An 8,466-nucleotide genomic window follows, 5' to 3' on the forward strand; every position below is an offset into this window, starting at 1 on the left:
GAAAACGATAAAAACTTCAAAAAATAAAATCCTTCGAGAGGTAGTTATATTACTACATCTACTAGTTAGGAAAATTTTAAAACTTCAATTTGGACATGTTTTGCAAAAAGTGTAGGGAAAATGTAAAACGGCTATAACTTTTGCATACGATGTCAGAAAAAAACGTATAATATATCAAAAAATTCAGCACGAAAATCCGCATACGATTTTGACCGCCTACGGCCTGTTTGCAATTTTTTAGAATCCTCAGATTCCAAAAGGAAAAAAAGATATGCTCAAATTTCAGTTTTTTTGGTTAAATCTGGTCAAACTATGGTCAAACTAGTTATTCAAGAAGTATTAATGTTACTACATAATTATTCAAGAATACTAGTGTTACTAAATAATTATTTCAATTTTTTAAATTTTGGTCAAATCTGGTCAAACTATGGTCAAACTTATTAAAAAATATTAGTGTTACTAAATAATTAGTCTTTTTAGAATAATAGTTTCAAACTCAAACGGTGAAATGTGTGACCTAATGCTCAAGCTAAACTGCTGAGGGTTAATAGGATTGTCAGCTTACATTTGTCAGGAAAACAACAAGTGCAGACTTAGAAAGTAGAGGGAATAGAACTCCGAAGTTAAGCGTGCTCAGACTGGGGAAGTGAGAGGATGGGTGACCGGCCGGGAAGTTAGACGATTTGGAATGAGTGATCCACACTTGAGTAGTTAAGAGGGGTGATTAGAGAATAAATCATCAAATAATTCAGAAACTTGAAAATTGAAAAAAAAATCAAATTTTTTCCCAAAATTTTCAGAAAAAAATTTCAAAAAAAAAACCTTTAGTACCGGTTGGTAACAACACCAACCGGTACTAAAGGTCCCCCATACCACAGCGCGAGCTCACGCCATGTGGTGGGCCTTTAGTGGCGGTTCGTGCCGAACCGGTACTAAAGGAGGGGGCCTTTAGTCTCCACTCTTTAGTGCCGGTTGCAGAACCGGCACAAAAGGCCCTTACGAACCGGTGATAAAGCTTCGTTTTCTACTAGTGTACGGGTTCTAGAACTACGTAGACATGACCGAGACTCGTCTCCGGTCAATAACCAATAGCGGAACCTGGATGCTCATATTGGCTCCCACATATTCTACGAAGATCTTTATTGGTCAAACCGCATAACAACATACGTTGTTCCGTTTGTCATCGGTATGTTACTTGCCCGAGATTCGATCATCGGTATCTCAATACCTAGTTCAATCTCGTTACCGGCAAGTCTCTTTGCTCGTTCCGTAATGCATCATCCCGCAACTAACTGATTAGTCACATTGCTTGCAAGGCTTATAGTGACGTGCATTACCGAGAGGGCCCAGAGATACCTCTCCGACAATCGGAGTGACAAATCCTAATCTTGATCTATGCCAACTCAACAAGTACCATTGGAGACACCTGTAGAGAACCTTCATAATCACCCAGTTACGTTGTGACGTTTGGTAGCACACAAAGTGTTCCTCCGGTATTCGGGAGTTGCATAATCTCATAGTCATAGGAACGTGTATAAGTCATGAAGAAAGCAATAGCAACATACTAAACGATGAAGTGCTAAGCTAACGGAATGGGTCAAGTCAATCACATCATTCTCTAATGATGTGATCCTGTTAATCAAATGACAACCCATGTCTATGGCTAGGAAACTTAACCATCTTTGATTCAACGAGCTAGTCAAGTAGAGGCATACTAGTGACACATTGTTTGTCTATGTATTCACACATGTATCAAGTTTCCGGTTAATACAATTCTAGCATGAATAATAAATATTTATCATGAAATAAGGAAATAAATAATAACTTTATTATTGCCTCTAGGGCATATTTCCTTCAGTCTCCCACTTGCACAGAGTCAATAATCTAGTTCACATCGCCATGTGATTTAACATCAATAGTTCACATCTTTATGTGGTTAACACCCATAGTTCACATCGATATGTGACCAACACCCAAAGGGTTTACTAGAGTCAATAATCTAGTTCACATCGCTATGTGATTAACACCCAAAGAGTACTAAGGTGTGATCATGTTTTGCTTGTGAGATAATTTTAGTCAACGGGTCTATCACATTCAGATCCGTAAGTATTTTGCAAATTTCTATGTCAACAATGCTCTGCACGGAGCTACTCTAGCTAATTGCTCCCACTTTCAATATGTATCCAGATTGAGACTTAGAGTCATCTGGATCAGTGTCAAAACTTGCATCGATGTAACCATTTACGACGAACCTTTTGTCACCTCCATAATCGAGAAACATATCCTTATTCCACTAAGGATAATTTTGACCGCTGTCCAGTAATCCACTCCTAGATCACTATTGTACTCCCTTGCTAAACTCAATGTAGGGTATACAATAGATCTGGTACGCAGCATGGCATACTTTATAGAACCAATGGCCGAGGCATAGGGAATGACTTTCATTCTCTTTCTATCTTCTGCCGTGATCGGGCTTTGAGTCTTACTCAATTTCACACCTTGTAATACATGCAAGAACTCTTTCTTTGACTGTTTCATTTTGAACTACTTCAAAATCTTGTCAAGGTGTAGGGTAACGTAGCAGAAAACAAAAAATTTCCGACTTACGCACCAGCCCAGGACCACTATGGAGACTGCATACAAGGTTTGATCTTTTTCGTTACCGACTCGTAGCGCAGCGGGAAGTAGAGTCGATGACGATCGGCGGTGCAGATCCCCGCAGCTAGGATTTTACAACCTCCCAACCGCGAGGATGTATGCCCTCATCTGCCCCTCGGACAGCCCTCCGGGAGGTGGTTGAACAGTCCCCCAGACGGTGTCGCGGACAGCCCTTCGGGAGGACCTTCGAAACTCAGACGGTCACTCAGACAGCCCTTCGGGAGGACCTTTGAAACTCGGACGATCACATGGACAGCCCTTCGGGAGGCACTCTCGAACTAAGACCGAAATTACAATCTCTCTACAGAGTTGCACATATACGGCGTCATCTATCCGGCATGGCTTCGCCGTCTAGAACTAGTTCCTGCCGGAACCCAGACAGCCTTTCGGCTCTACGAAACTATTTCCCGGGGAGGGAGAGAGAAGCCAAATCATTGCAATGGCAGTTGTATGTGAGAAAGAGTGAGTGTGGAGAGTGCCTCTCCACCTCTATTATAGGAAAACCCAAGGGGTAGGAGACACATGAAAAACCCAAAAATGCCCACACTTTATGTCACACATAAAGGGCATAAAGGGATGACAAGTGGAGCCCCATGGAGGAGCTGCACCCTCCAACGTCCCACCTTCATGGGGGCCCCCCAAAGGGGGTTCCTTGATTCCCAAGTCCTTCTAGAAGCCTTTTGGGAAAAGCCCCAAAAGGTGGCTTTCCATAAATATCCCAAAAAGCACTTTCACTATTTACGACGATATTTTTCAGCGTCCGTTCGAACTGAAAATATTTATGTGGGCTTAGAACATTTCCAGTCCCCACTCAAATAATTTTCAACGCGTTCCGAAACAATTCTGGATTAGTGATTTTCATCTGTGAAAAGCATCTGAAGTGGTTCCGGCAGCTCCGGAGCAATTCCAGCTTTTATCCCGGAAAATTCCAGAAAGTTTCCCGAATGACTCTGGCACCCTCCAAGAATTATCAGGCATGTGCCGAACCCAATTTGACTTAATAGTATATCCCGAAACAACTTTTCGGTTTCACCGAAACTCATCCGATGACCTCTCTCTGCGAAACTTTTCCGCTGTCCGAAACTTTTCGGTGTCCGAAACTTTTTCGGTGATTTTCTCTCAGAATCCCTATCTAGTATTGAACAGATAGATGACCCTTAAGCGTGTGACCCTATAGGTTTGGTGAAGTATAGACATGACCCAGAACCCCTTCCGATCAATGAACAACATCGGAGCCGTGGACACCCATATTGACCCCTATACCCACACGAATAAATATTCGAGTGAACCTCCAATTGCAGTGAGCTATTCCTGTTGCTTCACGATATGTCACAAACACCCGAGGTGAGATTTATTGCTTCCCCGTGGACGAACAATTTTTCCACCATGCAAGTTACCTCGTTACCGGTTTTGTTCTCTTTTCTCGTTTCCGTGTTCCGGCATCCCAGTGATCAAATCACAAGGTGTCTGGCCAGACGATTATGGATACTGTAACACCGAGAGGGCCCGAGAATATCTCTCCATCATCGGAGAAGCAAATCCCAGTCTTGAGCTATCAAGTTACTTGACATACTTTTCCATGAACCCGTAAGCCGCCGTAATAGCCACCCATTTACGGAGGACGTTTAACAAACCCCAAAGTTCATGAAGCAAGCATGAAGAAACTCGATACTCTCATGGTCTAAGGAATCATGCAAATGTTAACCATCTCTGTGTTATGTACCATTAACTTGTGACGAATGAATCTCATAGCATAACATCAATCCGGGTCGATTCAACACAAATGTTCTCTTAACATTGTGCCTTCAAAGTTGATGGCATAGACATGCCCATGATCAGGAAAACAGAACATTCATGCAACACTTGAGCTAGTCTTAGAGGCCAGACTAGGAATACTTCTTACCGTTTATTATTCCACACGTGCATATGAGTCTCCCTCCGAGCCTCTTGGATATTGCAGACTCGAGAATCATTGCGGTTATAGCATGGAACATAAACATAATTATGAACTTGGAGATAAATAATATCATTTATTATTGCCTCTAGGGCATATATCCTACAGACTCCCACTTGCACTAGAGTCAACAATCTAGTTAATGCTAATGCACTTTACACCTATGGCATACCGGTGTAAAAAATGCTTCGCATGTGGTATAGCCTGATGTCCATCGGATCTGACAACTTCAGCTCCATGTGTATCTCTGCATATCCTCGCGTTTTCACGCTTTCACAAAATTCGTATTTTGTGCGGACTTGGCTTTGTATATATGTGAATCATTGGTCGAAACCTGTTTCCTCAGACTGAGTTATGGAGCAACTATCTGCAATAGTGTCCCATTGACCAAACCCTTCTTGGAACCATACTAAGTTCATGAATGAACTATATGATTCAACATCTTTGTCTTTGTCGCTTCTAAAGCGGCAGCATACTTCGCCTTTGTTATAGAATTCGCCACAGTAACTTGTTTGGAACAATTTCCAACTAACTGCACCACCATATTGTGTCTTACACAAAACCCTCAATTTAAATCGAAATTCGCATGGTGAAATGATGAAGATTGTATCGACGTAACCTTTTACAACGAACTCTTCATGATCTCCACTTGCGAGAAAACATGTCATCAGTGCTACTTTAGTACTCAATGATCCTTTTTTCACTGTTGTCCCATGATCAGTACTTTTGATCACTTTGGTATCTATACTCGCAACAGCTTGGGAGTATTGGACATATCTGGTTGTTTTACATACCATGGAATACATGATTAATCCAAACACATGAGTGTGTGGAATCTCCATCATGTATTTTGCTCATCAGTGTTTTGGGACACCGATTCTTGCAAAAACTCTTTCCATGCGACTTTGGCAAGAATCACTCCTTGTCGTTCTTAGTGTTAAAAGGTTTTAGCATCTTGTCAATATGTATTTTTCTCAGCCCTATTAGGTAAATCTATCTCCATAGATCATTATGCCTAATATCAAGGCTATTTAGCCCAAGCACTTCATCGAAAAACTATTTTCAAATGAAGTCCTAATTCATGTCAAGAAATTTATTTCCAATTAACAATGTGTCAAGCACACAAAGTTTTCAGAAATATTATTATGCTCCCACTTACTTTCTTGAAACTACAAGCATCTTCGTTACCCATTGATGAAGTCAAACCACTTTGACCATTCCATCAAAAACGAAGATTCCAACTCCATTTTGCTCTCTTTTGTCCATTGCTGGAACTCTGAAGTTTGCATACTTACTAGCATACTCTGGACTGGCAAAATACTTTGGATTGTATCACATACAAGTCCTTGGTTGTATTTCCATTTCATGGAAATTCATTTGTCATCCATGTTTCATATCTCATGTTTGAAATATGTATTAATTGCTAGTTTAACCCAAACCGAATTTAAGCATTGCTATGGTGAGACAATCTCATTGTAGTCAACTCCTTGAACTTGTTCTTGCAACAAGTCGAGCTTAATGGATAAAACATTTTTATCCGTATCAGTGTTTAGTCCCATTACAATCCGTTAGACTCCAAGTCTTTCGGAGGGTTTATCAAGATTTAAATCTTGAATCATTTATGGAAACTAGCTCGGATTATATTGGCATTTAGCCAATTCCGGAGTCAGGGCCCTTCAACGCTTCCTTGTGTATCATAGGTATACTGTTGTCTAACAACAATATCTCGTTTGCACACCTGAGAGGTTTGCACGAGCTTTGCCTACGTTGTTCAGCTGCAAGTTCGACCGAAGTCCATACATCTAATGTAGAGGCTTCCGTGTCAGTCGCAGTAGGAAACTCTGGAATCACTTCCAAGGTTCCTTTCCTTTAACGTGATGACGAAGATACTTGTTATCTCATCGAGTTGCACTGTCCTCCCACTTACCCTTTTGCAAGAACTATTCTCTTTAAAAGCATACCATTTTGTGGCAAAAATCCTTTGCCTCGGTATAGTGGTGGGGGAATACCCAATGACTTGGGATAACTTACAAAGTAGCACTTGTCTGATTTGGAATAGGTTTGTAACCTTTAACACAAGCCCCATATTCCAAATGTTAAGAAAAGATATAACATGGTTGGGCGTACCATACCATGCCATCATTTCAACAGACCTGATGGAGCTCTTTTCAGTGTAAAAGCGTCTCTAAAGCATTACTCTTTAAAAGTGATAATGGCAAATTTATTTATGTCCTCTTTGATCTTACCATGTCATAAATGGTTTGATTACATCTTCACAGACATTCCACTCATAGTGGTGTTCCGGGAGGTGTAAGTTATGAAACTCTTTTCACAACTCATCAGACATTTGCTAAACTTGTAACTCAGATATTCCTTTCTGCAATCAAATTGCAGAAACATAATTTCCTTGTTACAATAACTTCTACTTCATTTTTGAAAACCTTTCGAATGATTTCAAAAAATCTAGACTTACGTCTTATCAAGCAAATATCCATATATCTACTTGATTCATTTCTAAAGATAGATTAATCCACTACTTGCAACAACATTTATTTAACTACACACATCAAAATGTATGATCACCAACAAGTTTGTTGCTCGTTCCTTATGGCCTGTGAACGGTATTTCAGTCACTTCACTTTTTGGAGGAAAGTTGCAAGTGTCAGATGATTAAAAATCAAACGACTTCAAAATCCATCATAATGGAATTTTTCCGTGCAGGTTTTCCAATGTGACCAAATGTAGTGCCACATATGTGTGGTATTCTCATAGTCTTGCGACATTTAGCGTCAGTGTTATGGATGTATCATTTTACCATCAATATTCATAACATGCATCCCATCTTGGATGGAAGCATGGCCCTTCATGTTATTCATAATATTGAACAACAATTGTTCTTTTATGAACAACCCTTTTGCAATAAACATTGTGCAATGGGCTAGAGTGTAAGAAACTCTAAAATGGATTATGAAAGTAAACACAGAGGTAATATATTAATATCATTATTCATAACATACATCTCATTCATAATGAAAGTATGGCCCTTACATTTATTCATAATACTGAACATCAAAAGTTCTCTTATGAAAAACCTTCTTGCAAAATACTTTATGCAATGGGCTAGAGTGTGTAAAACTCTAAAATGTTTTATGAAAATAAATACATATGGTAATACACCGATGGAAGATATAGTAACATTTACTATGTTCCATGTGTATCTAAACCTCATTCCTGGCCAGTCTTTTAGGCCATACTAGTTCTTACATCGATTTGCAACAAAATGCAATCGAGCGGGTATCTTTGTGATTAACTCACAATACCCAAGAATTAGTGATTAACATGTTTAACCATAACTCCCAAGAACTATATCTTTGACCAGTCTTCTATACATCAAAAACTTGTATGACATTCATACATGAGCTGGATATTCCAGACATCTTTCTTTCTGCCTTTATACTTCTAACAGTTTAACTGTTAGTATTTCCTACTCGCAAAAGAAGCACCCAACTTAAGAGTGGCGTTAGCCCTGGACTTCCTAGGCGTGTAAGTCATACTAACACTCTTTGGACACTTCCTTTCTCTTTAAGTTGTTGTTTTATTCACCTTTCATCATATGACAGGCATTATTCTGGATCCCTCTCTTATCAGTCTAATGCATAGTAAACACTTTACTAATAATTTGCAAACAAACATTGCTTTGGATATTTCATATCTTTCAGCCTTTGTTTGTATCTGAAAATTAATTTTCAGTTCCATGAATATCACATAACTATCCCAAACTTTCGAAGTTCAAGTTTCATGGAAGCAAACATATTGCACTTGACCGCAATGGAATTCTAGCTTTTCGATCGAAG

Source organism: Triticum aestivum, chromosome 7D (genome assembly GCF_018294505.1).
Source record: "Triticum aestivum cultivar Chinese Spring chromosome 7D, IWGSC CS RefSeq v2.1, whole genome shotgun sequence".
NCBI lineage: Eukaryota > Viridiplantae > Streptophyta > Magnoliopsida > Poales > Poaceae > Triticum > Triticum aestivum.